Source organism: Engystomops pustulosus, chromosome 8 (assembly GCF_040894005.1).
Source record: "Engystomops pustulosus chromosome 8, aEngPut4.maternal, whole genome shotgun sequence".
Taxonomy (NCBI): domain Eukaryota; kingdom Metazoa; phylum Chordata; class Amphibia; order Anura; family Leptodactylidae; genus Engystomops; species Engystomops pustulosus.
Window position 1 is genome coordinate 75,922,759 of NC_092418.1, and position 18,525 is coordinate 75,941,283.

At 38.7% G+C, this 18,525-nt stretch overlaps 1 protein-coding gene across 12 annotated transcripts in view; it reads left to right on the top strand.

Moving 5' to 3' along the window:
- Positions 1-18,525, top strand: part of MAP2 (microtubule associated protein 2) — a 136,774-nt gene that overhangs the window by 18,257 nt on the left and 99,992 nt on the right. For all 12 annotated transcript variants that reach the window (XM_072121299.1, XM_072121292.1, XM_072121294.1 and 9 more), the window contains exon 2: positions 273-318. The gene's annotated coding sequence lies outside the window, so the exon portion shown is untranslated. The remainder of the gene's footprint in view (positions 1-272; positions 319-18,525) is intronic.

An 18,525-nucleotide genomic window follows, 5' to 3' on the forward strand; every position in this document is an offset into this window, starting at 1 on the left:
AAGGACCATAAGCTATGTCATTTTTCAGGCTACATCTTATTACAAAGCAGAAAATATTTGTGTGGACTTGGCTTTGGATTGTTTTCATCTAATCATTTTTAATTGGAGCTTACGGAGATTAGTTCTGTGTTGAATTTGTTCATTCGCATCATTATGGTTTTGTACCCTTTGTGTCCCAGAGGTATCATTCGCATCCCCAAATACAAAAGGAGAAATTGTTCTGTGTATCTGATGTGTGAATAATAAATGCATTGTTTACTCTCTGGTTTCAGATAACCCTCCTGCTGGTCTCAGTGCTGGATGCCTGATTGAACACTGGTAAGCTCTCTGATAATGTGTCTTTTGTTTAGTAGATATAGAGAGGGTAAGCAACAAAATTAGGTCAGTTAAATTAATATATTAGGTGAAATTCATGCAGATAAAGTGATTAGTACTGTGTCAATTCCAGCTGTACCCAAGTTTTAAAAACATAAGTCAGTCTTAGTCTTTAGAGGAAATCTACCATCAAAACCAAGCATAATAAACCAGTCAATTACTCATAGATCCAGACACTGTGACGTTGGTAATCTTCCCATATTTGTTAGCCATTTCCTCCTTTCTTCTAAAACCAACTTTTATAATTATTCGAATGAGCCTGAAGGACTTTGGTGGGTGTTTCCAGAGACCCTCAATGCAGCAGCTTCAGAGGCTGTTACAATGAGTAAAGCAGTTGTTGCATTTTTGATAATTGCAACATGCAGCACTTCCGTCTCATTAGCATAATTTAAAAAGTAGATTTTGAGAAGGAAGGAGGCCATAGATAAGAAGATTACCACAGTCACAGTCCCTGTATCTATGAGTAAGTGTCCCTGGTTTATCATGTTTAATTTAATATTAGATTTTCTTTAAGAACCCAAAGCTGGATCTTTGTTTCATGAAAATATGCCTTTTTTTTTGCTGTGCACTAATTTTACCATCTCACGTTATCAAACATAAGATAACTTAGAGGTTGTCTGGCTTTAATAAATTAATCACCTATCCTTACCAGCTTGCTATATATAATGGTCTGCTTAGTAGAATGTAAAAAAACATAGAGCTCATCCTAAAGGACAACCCCTTTAACATGAAGAATTACATACTTCCAAAAATCTCAAAATACTGTCTGGCGGAGACTATAGCTGAAGTCTCCATCAGGTCGGACCTGGCCTAAACCGTTCCAACCTGGTCGGAGATCCCGTCCGGATTTACTAACAGGCTCTGGTAGATCCATCTCATATATCAACCTGCTCTACACATTCTGCTCAATAACATGCTGCATTTAAATCAGAGGCCATGTTTAGCATGAATTAATGGATCATTAAAAAACATGTATGCAGCTAAATTAGAGGATAGGCTGGTAACTTTTGTAGCCAGCAAACTAAATTATTATTATTATTACTGATCATGATACTGTCAGCACAGCGGTTATAGTGATAATTGTTTAAAGTGGTTGGCCAGCAATTTCTATCAATGATCTCTCTGCAGTATAGGTGGGTGGTGTTGGTGGGGACCAATAAATATAGTACTAAGCTTTGTATGGGTAAAATAAAACATCTTTTATGCAAATCTTCAGTAAAATTGTCTTCATTAACCTGTATGAGACTAATAACTGATCTCCATTTTTACTCCTTCTCAACCAAAATTTTACCTGGGTCTTCTGATGTAAACATTTTCCTACTTCCTCCATATCATAAAGCCTCCATAATGACATATATCTTTATGAGTAAATATTACAGATCCTACTGGGGACAATAGTTCCCTACACATGTGATGTGAGTAGGCAGGAAGAAACTGTAAAATTTCTATATTACAAATGTAAAGTAATACATGGTTTGTTTGATTAGAGGTAGATCATTTGAGACAGTATTCATGTATAAAAGAAATATTTCATAAGACTTTAGATATGTTCCATGTAATGGTTTTTATCGGATCTATTTATTGCAGCCACAATCTGTATTTGTTATCAGTAAATACTAGCAAACATTGTTCTAAGCTAATATGTATCTGGGACGTGGAGATACCATCTCATTACTGTTCCGTCTATCGCTTGTCCATATCATAGTGAAGGGCCTTTGTGACTGCTTGCTGCCAGCATTGATTACTTGTCTCAGACAGTGAATTCACTTTGATCCTGGAGTGTTCTACATTATATGGAACTTGATTCTGTCCTCTGATTTCCAGGAGAGATCAATGTTATTTACCCACTTTCTATCACCACAATCTCCTTATACTGACTGAATGACCATGTGACTCTGTGTCGCTTGTGTTCACTTTACGCATGATTTCAGACTCTTGCACTGATTATTTATATATATTTAAATTATATGGCTTTGCACTGTAGCAGTGGACAGTTTGATGGCTATAGGATCACTGTGATGTGACATCAAGTGACATTCTCAAAGTAGAACGACAAACTGGAACAGGATGCTCTTGCCTTACTAATGGACAAGTACAATTAAGAGGTCCCTGTACATAGTCAGATTTCATTTACTAAGTCTTATGGGTTGTAATACAGTCCCTCCGCAATAATGGAGGGACAGAGAACACCTCATCTCACTTTAACCATTTTGCATTCTATATTAACACAAAGTTACATTACTGAACTGCAAAATTCTGCAGACTTTAGGTATTGTGTAATGTGTTACATGAGATGTGTAGTCTGTTCAACTACAAAAACCACGTTCAAGGAGAAGATAATACAAACTAATCATGTTGGATATTCTCTGCGGTATAATGCCTCAATAGCAGTTCATCTGAATAGCAGAGGTATTCATGCATTGGGATGAGTGATCCAGATCTTCTTAAGATCAATGATATAGATCCTTGTGTAGAGTGGAAAGCATGTGCCTGAATGTGCTTGCCTACCGCTTCCAATTATATTTTCAAAGTGATATTTTAACATATTAAACTAGAGCAGCATTTGTATCCAAATAACTAAATAATATGGTCTCATATTAAACATGGAGGTTCCTTATTCTTTTTGTGTATCATTTTTCTATATTCTACTTCTACCTGTAGAAAGCCTCTGACTAGGAATCATATGTACACAATTCCTAAGGAAAGGCTGCAGTCGATGCCTACAAAAGTAATTAATGGATCAAATTAATAGTTCTTGGCTTAAAATATTGATAACCTGTCTATAGAGGAGGCCTTCAATATCTGATCAGTCATGTGCTACACCCTGCACCCCAACAGATAAACTGTTGTCAGTATCTGATAAATGGAGAATGGATCAGGGTTGAGACAGCTCTTCTCTCTGTGTAGTGGCTGAACTTAGTCACTGCAGCTCAGCTTCCATTCAAATAAATGGAAGCTGCAGTAACCTGGTCTCATGACTACACAGAAAACAAAGCTGTCCACCTTCTGTTGCATTCTCTGAGGACAGCTCATCAGTCCTCACCAATTGTATATTGGGGACTATTCTGTGGAACGCTATCAATATATTTAGCCCACTAATAATCATAGAGTGGCATCTTATTGCATAGTCGGAAATCTTGTTGATAAGCTACACGTTAGTACTCTACTAAGACTCTACTAGAGTGAAGTCCTGATTGGACCTCTCATCATAGTTTGCAATACGTGAAAGATGATCTGAATCTTGCAGAGCTGTTTTTATTCTTTGCTCCCATAAATATCTCCCCTGCTGTGAAATTGAAATTGCAGGTGCCTTGTCGCTCCCTGAAATATAATTAATCAAAAAAATATATATTTATTGAAAAATGGTACAGCAGCGAATCATTACTTGTGTGAAATAATATCTTTTTCGGCTCATTTTTTTGTTTTTCATAATGTTAGACACCCTCTGGCCTCCTGATATATCCGGCAGGCGTCAACAGGGCAGTTGTACTCCAGGTCTCTACTGGCGGCTACACCCAACCTTCATGCCCCTCCATACCCGCTTGGTGCGGAGGTTGACATAAGGAGGGAAATAGGTGCAATTCCTGCCCGTGCTTCAGGAATTATGACCATTTCAGGGTTTCAGGCAAACAAGCCCTGATAAATTTGGCCCATAGAGTTGCATATGCTACTTCAGTTTCTAATGTATTACATAGGTGTTTGAGGGTTAATTGTTTCTGACATTACAAGAAAATCATTCCATGTGTCATAAAGCCTCGGATGTCACCAGCCAGAGGGTGGAGCTGTTTTTAAGAAAGCCAAGAAATGGGGCGAGGCTCTTTTTAATGGAGCATTGCAGACAAATATGTCACCTTAGCTTTTGTGTGATATGTACACTCTGTATACACCTTGTTAAACCCACTCCTTCATTCTGTAAATACTTTTTGCCAGACACGCCTCAGGGTGATCTGTAGTTAGTCGCATCTGCCAAAATGTATGGCTGCATGCATGTATTTATTTCGGAGCTGGTACTTCTAGATGATTTTAGACATTTGTTTGTGGGTTTTATATCATTTTATACTGTTTAGATCTCAACCTGAAGTCAGAGCCACAGGTTGGAGAATACTTCCATAAAATCACATATAAAATAGTGGGAAGATAATATCTTAAATCTATAGCCAAAAGACGTATTGAAGCCCATCAATGCCCAGCCTACATTGTTGACTACTGAATGAGTGGCTACATTTCTCTCGTAGCGGCACACTACTTCCCCAGAGATCACAACTTATTGCTGAGATTCAGGAACCACACAAATAACCAATATTTGTGCCAGATTTATGTACAAGCTTTGTTAACTTCAATAGAAAAGCTTAACAATGAAAGTCAATGGGCCAGATTTATTAGACTTACTGCACCAGTTTATTGGTGAACAATTTATTATAAAATACATGCAATGGCCTTACACAGATATTCATTAAACTTTTGCACCAGTTTAACGCACTGTGTCTTCGGATTGTGCACCACATCATATCTAAAGTCCGACAGAAATTTGGAGTACATTGGTTTAACCAATGAACCAATAAAAAACAGATTTCCGACACAATTCAATTATCTTATATATACACAGGCATTATTATACCTATATAGATAAACATACAGTTCTGCACTCACATTTATTGTTGCACATCCTCCATTCTTTAGTGTCTGGTCGGATGACGGGGCCCCCTGACACTGGTGGTCCCATAGCGGCGCCATTTTGGACCAAGTGGACGCCATTTTAGTCTTAGCAGGGGGGTTATGCTGACCACTGTACAGCCATGTCATGATTCAGATTTCATTTTCTGTGAACTGTTTATAAATTACTTTGTCTTCGCTATTGCTACCTTGTCTATTGTGCAGATTCTCTGCTTGATGACCTTGTTGTGACTTATACAAAGCTAACATGGGGACTATTAGTATAAACATTCTGTTTATATGAGAACAAGGTCCTGGAAGAAACGGTGTATAGTTCATCGACATTTTGGAAGAATGTCTTAGAGGGGACAATAACATTGCAGCATTGCACCTTTTCATGCCCCTATGCAGATGATCTTCTGTGTTTTATATATGTGGCTGTGCGCTAATAAAGAGTGTGATTCTGCATTTTCTAAGAGACTAGTGTATCTTAGTGTGTGCTCTCATCCCGGTACCGGGAGCCATTTTTGGCTAGAAAGGGTTAATTCGAAGTCTTCTTACAACTGATAAGGACTGTTTTGAGTCCTAGATCTTTTACAGCGGCTGCTATAGCTGCTACCACTGTAGTTATGCCCCTGACAATATGTGTTTTTAATTACAAACCAGAATACCAAATATCTATGAAAGTGCGCCATGCAGACTGGGTTCCTTCTAGAGTTAGTGGATTTAAAATGAGTTAACCAGTATTTAGTTAAACATCATCTTTTGTGCAAAGATGTTTTCACGCAGCTTATAAGGACTCATTCCACAACGCCCCCACCCCTGCCTTTTTTCTCCTAGGGATGTTTTAGGTTCTCCAAGTCAGCTAAGGCACGGTAAGCGGTTCCATGGCAACTAGAAGGGAGGTAATTTGGATACAAGCAAGTTAGGCCTTTTTTACCCTTTCATTTCCTAGTCTGTTTTTTATATAAAATTTAATATGGAATTCTACACACAATAAATGTTTCCCTGTGTTCTTATCTTTTTTTATGACTGATCATCTCAAGAACGATATTGGTACCTATACCCATATACATTAGATGAATATCATAAGACTTGATGATCAAGACTATGTATGCAATCCGACTAGCTAGGCTAGAAACACTTAGACATAAGGAAAAACTAACTAAGGGATTCTTCAGCAAGTGGAAACAATTTATTGTCTCACATATGACAAGACAAGAGATAATAGATTTAGTTACTCCTTTCAAACTAACAACATGGCATAACACTGGAGTTCTGAAAGGAACCCTAGGAGAGTTACAGGTTTGAGGGCCACGACAGAGGGAAGAGCCAAATGATTGAGATAGCATCCCCTAGCGAACCGAGCAGCGGGTCGCAAAAGTCGCTAGGAACAAGGTGATACAGGCCACCCCTCCCATATACTAGAAACACAAGGAAACTGGATAACATAGCCTATATGTAATCACTATCTATCATGTACAATATATCTTTCCAAACTGTTAAAATATTCATAATGGAATGTTTGATATGTCTGTTTTGTTTGAAAACCAAATAAAAAGATGTTTTAAAAAAAATAAGACTGTATGCAGGCTCTCCCCTGATTGGAGTAGTTTGTGGGGAGAGGGTTTAGACCCATTCCTTTTGTTCTAAAAGAGATAAGTAATATGTGATTATAACTTTTCCAAGGCCCATGACCACCAAAACCATGTATCATTTTGGAGAGGGGCCTCCAGCCAAGCACTCCGCATAAGTATGTGCTGACCACTGACCCACATGTATACAGCGGCAATTCCAGAATTATTGAATGTCTTCTAAAGGTTCATCCAACAAAAGGGACCAACAAACCCCTAAAAAAGCTTGGTTTTGGTGCTGAATGTAGGCAGAAAGTCTCAGATCCTTAAAAACAAATATTGGAGTGCATGTGGGAAGGGGGAGGATTTTGGCACAATTTGTATGGAGCCCGAGGCACATTGCAATCTTAATCTCTACTTGGGCTCAGAGGTGCCTGGCAACATCTCACTCCCCTCTCTTTTATGACCTTTAATTTTCCATAGAGAATCTTGATTTTTTTTAACGATGCCTCTGTAATATTCAATAGAAAATAATTATTGACATAAATATTATTCACAGTAAGTAGCAACTGACAATATTATTACAGCAATTATACAAAGTACAATGTAGACGACAATCTTGCTCCCTTTATGGGTTAATAAGTTTAGATAAATGTTTCTAAATTTCAGTTTTAGTAGAAGCATCAATTTTTCCAGATTCTCCAACATGATTACTTTCATGACCTTCTTCAGAAATACCCTTGTGATTTCATGTATTGTTACTGGTCCCATTCAGCAGAATTTAGCTGTGACAAGTGGCCTCAATAGTAAACAATGGGGCTCATTTCAGAGTAGATGCTTTTGGATATGGATGAATAGACTATGTAGGAGACTTCTTGCAGGCTATTAACACATTTTTACTGTCATTGAATTTAGTTTCCTTTTAAGTAAAATCATGATAAAATGGGTCCTATACAGGGGGTAAAAGTAGAATAAAGCTGTACTAGCCACTTTCCACCACTCTGGTAGCACTTTTCAGCTCTGTAAAGTGGGTCACCGCTACAACCAGCCTCTCCTACTGGTGGTCTTGGAAAACACACAGGAAGTACCCCAGAGTGGGGGGGGGGGGTGACTAGGACCTTTGCCTGCAGTATCCAGTTTTATTATGTTACTGGCACCCTCTTGATCAATTTTTTCTTAACTTAAACTTAATGGTGGAGATTTATCAGAAGCATCCGATTGCAAAACTGTTCTAGTTGCTTGTGGCAACCAATCAGAGCTCAGCTTTAATTTTCCCACAGCTGTTTATAAAATAAAAGCTCCAATTGGTTGCCCTGAGCTACTGGAAGGGTTTTGCTCTCAGGCACTTCTGATAAATCTTTAGTATTAGGAGTACATCTTGTACTTTGACCAAAACGCTAAATAGTAACATACCGTATTGAAAATATTTTATTTTCAATTTTGTTACATATCTGGGTAGTGAACACCTTTCATTGTTCAAATTGTTCTGCATAAAGACTATCCATGAAGGGGTTCCCTGGATAAACTTCTACTCTAATTACTTTCTATACTATATTATACTATTTTATAGTATACTTCTAATGAAATAATCATAGTAATACCAGAACTATTTACAATGACGTTTCCAAAATGTATGACACCTGGATGATCTTTTTGACATGATATATTGACATAGATCTAGTGGTTTGTTTCTAATTGGAAGGTTAGCATCTTCTCGTGACTCCATTAAACCTCTACTTCATACTGTATGCGATTTGGTTCTGCATTATACTTGGGTCTGCCCTTTTGCAGTTGTCCCTTCGACTTATCTTGCAGCTACAATGTGATATTATATGATTCAGCAAATAAAATTTAACTTCAAACAGCAGAAATATGCATTTTCCAGTTCATCGGATGGCAGCCCAATATTGGGTTAGTTAATGCTGCATTAAATTTAATCTTTCTTATAACTCAGTAACAAAAATATGCAGAAACTAACCCTCATACCAGAAATAGTTTTCTTCTGTTTTGATACTTTTTATAAAATAGCTTGATCATCGTGAGAACACATACCCATTTAAGGGACTGTCCATAAGAAGCCACTTTTTTTTTTAAAAGGGTTTCCCTATGACACTTCACAACATCCTGATGAGTAAGGATTAACTTTACTGATGGACACTGGTGGCAGGGCCAGCACCAGCTCTGGGCATACCTGGGCAAGTGCCGGGGGGGGGGGGGGGGACTTAAGGCTGTACATAAGGAATTTAGGTTGGCTGTTTGGTATGATAATCTTGGGAATATTTTAGGGAACGGGAGACTGTCTTAGTTTCTGAATTTTTAAAGCCGCCACTTTAGTTCGCGGATAAGGAGCCCACTAACGCTCTGTCACCCAGGGGCCCACGTGAAACCTGGAGCCGACCCTGACTGGTGGGCCAAAATGTGCCGTTTCCTTTTGTACCCTCAGAATTACTCATTCTTGAAAAGCGCCATTTCACATTGTTTCAGTATATACATAATATAATTCTACAGAACAATGACTCAAAATGTCACTTTCTATAGAAACTCTTCATCTCTATATGTGGGAGAGCAATAGAAAATTGTAGATGTATCTGCTGCTGAGAAAAGAGCTCAAGCTACATAGTTTGTATGAGCTAATGTCTGCATAAGTGGTGAAATTTGGCACAGATCCCATGAACATATGTACTTGTTCTCTACCACGTGTTGCTGTTGTGCCATATGCTCCCATAATTTATTCAGTGTAGTTAAACACTACCTAAGCTTCCCAATAGGAAATTGCAGCGTTTATGCATAAGGTTAACCACCCACTTCTCCAGAGCAGGGTTGGATCCCATTGTATGAATCATGGCATTTACACTCCCTAGTATATGATCGAACATGGAAATAGATTTATGGAATGTTATCACCCCAGTTGGTACAAATTAGGTGCAAAATGCTCAAGTAAACAGACAAAGTTTTAACTCTAAGGCTACATTCACACTACCATTGCCCGCCGTACCGTAGCATGGCGGGCACAGAGTACGGCGCTGCTCACCCCCACCCGTCTCCATAGCCTAATGTAGAGCCCGGCGCCATATTCTGTTGAAAGATAAGACATGTCCCACTCCCGTACGGCGCCGTGAAGCCAGTGCGATGTATGGGGACCGTATATATGCTCCCCATACATTCTTGTGAATGTAGCCTGAAAGTAATGTATATGGCTTGTTCCAAAAGTGTTGATATTTAAAGGGGGTGTCCACTTTAAGCACATTACAGCAAATAATTAATATTGTTTGTGTAGTGAAAAGTTTTCAGTTTTTACACTTTCTGTATCAGTTCCTCACAATTTTCTAGATCTTTACATGCTGTCATTCTAGAGGAAGCTTAATTGTTTACTTCATGTAGATAAACACTGTCACACAGGTGCAGGGCTCGGTAGCCTCACACAGCTTTGATTACACTGTGTGTCATAACGAGCAGTGCATCTGTGTGACGTCACATGACACAGTCTACAGGAAGGAAACAATGAAGTTTCCGGTTGCATGACAACAAGCATTGATCTGGAAAACAGTGAGGAATTGATACAGAAAGTGTATTGGAAAATTTTATAACTTTTCATTACTCAAGTATTATCAATTATTTGTTGGAATGTGCTACAAGTGGACAACCTCGCTAAGCAAACTCTCCATCTCGGAATTCAACTTTTAGCATCTTAGGAATTTTATTTTTACAAATGTTACATCTACAGAAGCTAAATTCTCAATTTTTAGATCCCTTTACAACTCTAGTGAGCCTTTCCATGGCTATGCAATAAGGGGTGCATTTTTGCCACATCGTCGGCCTACTACTGTTCTGAAAAAAGTTTCTACCGCATGTATATGTACATGTGTTGTTGAAAGATCCAGCCTTTCCCTGTACTAGCATTCTTCCCAAATAAACATATTCATTTTACGTTACTTCTCACACTGTCCATCCACTGCAGCCCTCTCATCGACTTCCTGAAACCCACACATTGAGGGACGAGGTGGGAGAGTCATGATGTGAAGGGAAGAACAGAGTCCACCTATGCAGCAGAGCTCAGGGATATAAATAAAGAAGGATGCAGGGTATGCACATATTGCAAAAGTAAGTTGCAGGAGTACTTATTAGTTTGAGGAACATTCAAGGCAGTAAAAGCACATGGGATACTTAAGAAAAGGAATTGCCAACCCCTTTACAGGACATCTACCACCAGTATCAACGATTGTAAGTTAAACACACCTACATACTGGTGTGTGCCCCCGCTGGCAGGATCTGCTCTTCTTTAAGCTTCTTATTCCCTGTTTTATTTTTTGCAAAAACAGGCTTTTACAATTATGCAAATGAGCCTGAGAGGCTCCAGGCTCCATAGGCTGCATAATTCTTAAAGCCTTTTAAAAAAAAACCAAATAAAAGCAGAAGAAGTGAGGGAAGAGCGGATCCTGCCAGAGAGAGCACACACCAGTATGTCAGTGTGCTTGGTTTACAATGATTCCCATTTTTATTTTTTTGGTGTTCCTCAGATTTGGTAGTCCCCTTTTCATTTCTGTAAAATGCCTCCCACTTTCTCAGGTTGCTCCACTCATACTTTGCTTTAGTACCAATCCCCATTTTGTATCAACAAGTTAAGTGTACAGGGTGGGGGGCTGTCTCAGACTACCAAAGCGCTTTACAGAAATGTAAAGAAGACTAGGATGAGAGGACCATACAAAGATTAAAAATAGGTGGTCACTAGGTATTTAAATTACAAATTAATCGAGACATTTTACTTCTGAGAAGTTCTTTTTGTATTTTACCTTAAATTGCATTTTAAAAGTCTGTAACAGTAGCATAATAATGACTTTATGACTGCAGATATGTCAGAAGTCTGTATATCACTATGGCAACTGCAGTTAATAATACATTTTAAGGCCTCTAAAAGTAGCACCTAACAGTTTTTAATGAAAATCCATGACTTGTCCCTGAATACAAGGATTTGAAGAATTTAATGGTCTACAAGTTCATGTTTTTGTCTTTTTACGCAATACTTTGTATAACGCTTTAGAAGTGAATGTTCATGTATATCTGTGTTTAAAACACAGTATTTCATTACTGGACTATTTTATTCCTTAATTACCTAGCCAATTGGTCCTTGTTTTCCATCCGTGCATGCTAAGCGCTCCCATTTTATTTTTCTTTTACTGGCAGTTTAGATATATGAGAGCTTATTTCTTGTGAGACCAGTCATATTGAGACAATTTTTTTAAAGCCATATCATGTAAAATATTAATTGCCATTCCGGTCGACACAACTACGGCCTCTGCTACTTTGCGCATTTTCGTTAATCGATAAGCGAGTATCATGTCATGGGCTTTTTCAATAATTTCCTCGGTAACCACGTCTGCCGTGCGTCCTGGTCGCTCCTCATCAAAAACGGATGTTCGCCCATGTTTAAATTCGTTTAACCAATATTTAACTGTGGTCATAGATGGTGAAGTGTCCCCATAAACATCATCCAACTTTGCTTTTATCTCCTTGCATTTTTTTCCCATTCAAAAACAAAAAGCGATTTACCGAACAATACTGCTCTTTTTCCATCTAAGCGAAAATCACAAAACAAATCGCTGCACGCCAATTGTATGGACCTAAGTGAAAATATATATAAATGGTTCCACAGTCCAAACTGTTATGTACGATAGGTACATAGGTTATACAAGGGGAGCCGTCTAACCTTCCCATTTTTGTTCTGTTTTAAAAAGCCTTTTATTAAGTAAAAAACATACACATAAAAAAGTAACAATGAAATGAGGCAAATCATTTAGCAGTTTGTAATGTGCTGTTGCTTGGAGGTAGGCTCCTTTTTTACGGTAGATGAGGATATTGAGATAGACGTATTAATTATACATAACAACATTAGTTGAGTGAACTATTGTTTCATGGGGATTATGGCATCCCACATTCGACCAAAATCCTACGGTGACATAGGATTAATTTGCTAATAATATTATTGTACTTTGTTGGTAATTCTTAGGCAGCAGCATGTTGCCCCAGGTTCATTGCATTGTGGGTATTAATAGAAAAGAAGAAATAGGATTTATGTGAGATTGTATTTAAGGAAATAAATAGTACAGTAATACACAATTAGCTTACTTCTCTAGATATAATGATCTACTGAGAGTATACTTCTGGCCATGGGATACATCCTAGCCCTCTATTGTAAGGAAACATCAGGAATTTCCCAGCATAGCCTTTTAACAGATGGCTAAGATGTGATGTGAACCTCACCGAAGAGTTGTTTTTTTAAACAAATGTTTTGGGATTTTTGTCATAGCAACTGATTGCCTTCTCCTAGCAGTGATGCCATGTCCTTCAATAGCATGGACTAGGGGCAGCTCAGTCCTAGGCAAGTGCAGGATAGGTGTTCGGGTACCCCTGTACTGGAGGAGGTACAAGTCCCAGAGGTTGGACCTGCATCTGTCAGAAAATGGATGCCATTCATTTCTGACAGATGCAGGTCCAACCTCTGGGACTTGCCCCATCTTGGGGTGTCCCATAAATGTCTTATAGCACTTTCCAGTCAGACAATATACTAGTTTACCACAACGCCTCTTGTATGGCTTCCTCGGAAACATATTACCACTTGATAAGGTGGAATCATTTTCTTTTCACAGTGATGTATTTATGTAGGCACTTCTGAGAGGGAAATGCTGACAATACGGCTATGATGCTCTCAGCCATTCGCAATCTTCAAGCTCAGTGTATTCATCCCAAGAATCACTTGTATAGTGTCTTGTAGAGAAAAGGATGGCACAGACGAGGTTGAAAGAAGCCCTGAGGATTTGAGATTTCCTAATTACAGTAAGCAAAAACCAAGGCTTCTATCCCATCTCTCAGCAGAAGAGATGAAATCAACAGAACGGCAAGTAGCGGAATTGTAGCTCACTCATGGCGTACCAAAGCAGACACCCGGGACATCTATCTGCCTCCACTTGTTATTTCTTTGTAAGAATTAAATTAAATCCCAGATAAATTTACAAAGCAGTATGCTCCCATGCAGGAAAGGGGAAGCTTATTATATTCCAGGCTGTGGGGTGAACGCACTTGTGTGTAACAGCATGGTCTTTACATTGCTCTGTTTTTTGTAACATACAGTCCCCTCCCAACAGCAAAAAATATGAAACCATAATGTAGGATATGGATTTCTGTTTGTTTTTAATAATAATAATAATAGTTATTTATACAGTGCCAACATATTCTGCAAATTACAAAAACAAAGTCTGATGTCACATAGCTCACAAGAGCTTGCAATCTATATGAAAGTAGTTGATGACCTTTGCTTTTTCTTCTTTCCCATTCACTTTTGTTTTTAACAAACACCTTTTATATTGGAAAACAAATTTGTCTTTGGTAAATGTTGGATTCTATAAACTCGAAAACAACAATTATTAACCTGTTAAATAACCTGTGCCACTTCTCTTAATATTTTGGAGAAGTACCTTCAATTCTAATGCCCTTTCTTTTCTGTAAAATGGACACCAGTTTCTTAATTACTCTATACACACTGCCCACCCCCATTCCACCCATGGTCACCAACCATCTTAAATTGGGTACTCTATTATTTGTATAGGCTTTGCAATATAATGGGGCTCATTTACTAAGAGTCGCACATCGCACTTTCGTCAGACTTTCCGTCTTTTCTGGGATTGCATGGCTTTGACAGGTATTTAACAAGTGTCTGTGCTGGGATTTTGGCTCGATTTTTGGTGCAGCTGCGCTGGCTTCCTTGTGATACAGATTGGGGAGGACGATCCGACTGATTTGGACTGAGCTCGGGATTTAACTTTTAAATTGTGTCACAATCCAATGCACTTACATGCATCAGGAAGAAGAAGGTGAACTCTGTTGGACCTGAGCGGGCGCACAATCTTAGTGAATCACGGAAGAGTGCATTATTGTCGGACAATGCACTTTCGGTGAACTCCGTCGGACGGGTAAGTAAATGTGCCCCAATATATATTGTACTTGTACATATTTTCCACAGAGTTAGTTATTGAAAAATATCCAACATTAAAAATAGCTGAAGAAAAAGAACTGCAAGCATAATTGTATCTTCATGTTGTCATGGAAGCAAAATGGTGTGTCCTAATATGATCCTCTGTTGACAGTAAAGAGATGTTCTTCCATTGTTCTTATGTGCCGACATACACCGGAATAGATTGTTACCACACACTTTTCATATTAATCTTATTTGTCGTAGTATACAAAATGTATATTAATACCTGAATTCAGACTCGTCTCCTTGATGAGCAGATTTCACTGGCAGTTGTCTTGATGAATAACGGTGTGATTTCAGGATCTGTATCATGTATCCATTCAGGAGGAGCGACCGTCAGTCATTCACTTCTCCTAAAGCGGCTGAAGGAGAGATGTAGAAGGACATGCCAACCATTGAAATAAGTAAACTCCTTGATGAGGCAATAGTCGAGAGTCTACTTATTTCCATTACTGAAATGTAATTCTACATCTCTATGTCCTTTTCTGTAGGGGAATATATCAGGGTAATGGAATGAGGTAGTTTATAAAAGGGCATGTAGACAGGGGTTGTTGTAAGGAGGCAAACTGCGCAAAGGGGCACTGTCATCAGCTTTTACACCACTAAACTAAAAGATTTACCAGTCTACATATAACAGATTTAGCATAAATGAGGAAATACTAGAAATGATCTTACATTCCCTACCTGAGGGGGCTGTCTAATGGTATAAATGCAGGTGACAGTGTCCCTTTAAAGAGAACAGTAGTTAAATTGTCCAGGCATCACCTAGAAAGGAGACACATTTATGCGATGGTGCCTGAAAAGCACAGGCTCTGCCAGTACAGTCTCACTGTTCATAATGTGATTGTGTTGAGTACAAGTAGTCCCAGAAACAATCATAATGGTTTCTAAATAAAGAAGAAGAAGAGTGAGGAGGCACAAGAAACTTACATTGGCCTACAATAGGGACATAGGGGGAGAATTATCAGGGCCCTGAAATAATCTCAGTTACTGGCAAACCAAGAGTCATTGGGATTTTACCCCCTTTACGCCACCTCCAAAACCAAGAGCCAAAACAACAAAGACAAATTAGGCGCAAAAAATAGACTCACAACATGCGCAGAATGGGTGCAGAGAAGGGGGCAATAAGATAAATGACCCCTATTGGTTAAACCCAGGGAAAAAGAGAAGAATTATACAATCATACAACTCTTAAAGGGAACCTGTCACTATGACAATACAGTCCAATCTGTAGGCAGTATGTCATAAACGTATAATTTTCTTATGTTACCGACCCAAAGTAAACCCCTTTTAACTCTGAATTTACTTAGTAGTAACTCATTTTAATAGTGGCTAATTTATACTAGGTAAGTTCTGCCATTTACGCTTTCTATATGAGTCATATTAGAAGCTGTTTTACTGTGTTTTCTAGTTCATGGTGTGTCCAAGCGTTTTTGTCTAATGATGCTGTTGGCAGGTAGTTATTAAAATAATTAGTCAGGGGCGAAGGCAACCAGTAGAAAATCCTTCTCAAAGAATAGTATCAAACTTTCTGCCTCAGTAATCATTGGTTTTCTGTTTCCTAGAGCAGATTAAGTCCTCCAGGTCTGATGCGGTTGTGTTAATCTGAGCTCTTAACCGCTTAGCTTTACAAGGGCCATTTCATGAAACTGAAATCAAGACCAAAAAAGTCAAAATGTTATTCTGAGTTACAAATTATACACGCGCAAACATATAATAGGTGCAAGAGGGCTCAGTGGTGAATTGTTCAAAGTTGTAATAGTTTTAATATTTAAAATTATATTAGTGCTGGTTTTATCAAAATCGACATTCAATGTAGGCTAGCCTCCTTACGACAAAAAGGAAACATGAATGTTCTCTACAAGCTAATACCAAACAGAAATATGAGCAAAGTAGAGTCGTGGGTAAATGAAATAGATGTGTAAATGCTACAGTGAGCTATATACATATATATTTATCAAAACTAGTGCAGCCTGTATTATGTGCAGTTTGCCCGTGGAGTGTGAAGAGTGCAGCAGGTTAATCAAAACTGATATGCTCTGATATATGCCTCCCTTCCCTCCCCTGGATAAAGACCTTATCTGTAGCTTGCAGAGTAATGTGGAGGGAGGGGCAGGAAGCAAAGAGCACTGCAGTGTGCAGACAAGAGAAGCTATTAATGAAAAGAATCAGATCATAACCAGAAGATTTACGGTGGTATCCAGGGGAAACCAAAATTGTATACACCAGGACTGATAGAGATAGGTTACAATTATATCTGTATTTTTGTTAATAACAGTGAATTGGAGAATATATTATTTTATTATCCTGAGTATATTTAAAAATATTGTCATTGTGGGAAGACTCCTTTAAGGACTTGTTTTTATAAATTCTGGTATAGGTGGTCATGCAAAGGTAAAAAAAGTTATCCATGTCTTTCAGAAAATAAGATACATGATGTATGATTTCTTATAACTTATGAATATTGGTACAGACATAGGGTTAAAAGTTTGTTTATACACATAACACATATTATATTACCATTTGGCACATAGCCCCCTTAATTTCCAGAAAAGAATAATAGTGATGATTAAAGAAACAATGACCCCCCTCAGACCTTAAAGGGAACCTGTCACCAGATTATACCCCATTAAACAACCAGCCCTGTGTGCTATAGCTCACAGAGTTTATTGAGGCACATTTACTAAGAATAGGGCAAACTGCACTAAATGCAGTTTGCCTGTGTATGGTGCATGGTGCGCCAGATTCATGATTTCTGGGGCCCATTCTGCATGAATCTGGTGCCCCTGCATTGCTCAACAGAGTGCACCAACTTTTTTTTGGGGACATATATTATCGTATCTGCGCCTAAAAAATGCCAGGATCTTTTTTTTTTTTGGGCACACAATTGTTGCGGATCATTTTTATGAGTTTGCGTCACGAAGAATAGATGTTTCCGACTATCCCGTCTCTGTCACATTTATGTGTATTTTTTCAGCATTTTTATGTGCAATTTTTGGCGCACAGTAGACCAGGAAAAAAATGGTCAGAGAGCAAAATTAAGGCACAATCCATGTAAGATTTTGGTGTACATCTTATTAATGTCGCCATTTTTATGGCGCACGACTGATTATTACCGTCTACCCATTATTTACTTACAGCCTGTTTGCACCTAAAAGAACCTTCAAAGTCTGACAGAAAACTAGCGCACGGCCCTTAGTAAATGTGCCCTAAAAACATGTATCTAGGAACTACATAACTCACAAAAACGGCATCTGAAGTCAAACTCTCCATGTAGCCTCTAAACTTGACTCCTCATATATATGACTCATAGATATGACTCTTCTTATTGCATTTGCATATAACTGTGGAGGAGGTTATTACATTTCATACCCTACCTGAGGGGGCCAATAATTTAACTGGGTAAAATATAGTGACAGATTCCCTTTAAGGCTGGCATAGCTATAATTACAAAGCGGACACTTGACATATATTTTTGCCAGTGAATCTTTGCAGATGTGCTCTATAGACATACATGTATTCAACAGGTTAAGATTTCACCTGTCTGCTCCTTTATTTATCCATATATAAGTGGCTTCTGAGATGTCTGGCAGCTGCTTATCTCACATTTCCAATAAGTGAGAGCTGGAGGTAGAGTCCTCAATAATAAGTTTAGTCTGGAAAACATCTTTAAAGAGGACCTGTCACCCAATTTATCGGCACTAGGAGCTGCTTACTAGGGCGGGGACGGGGTTGGGGCGTGGCTAGGGGCGGTGACTGTCGCCTAGCTTGCGGCAGACACTGCTGGCTTATGGAGCGAGCGGGGCGGTCCAGGGATGAGGCAGCGCCTCGGACCGCCCCCCTCATGAATACATCGGACAGCTTTGCGAGTTGTCCGATGATTACACTGTACCCGCC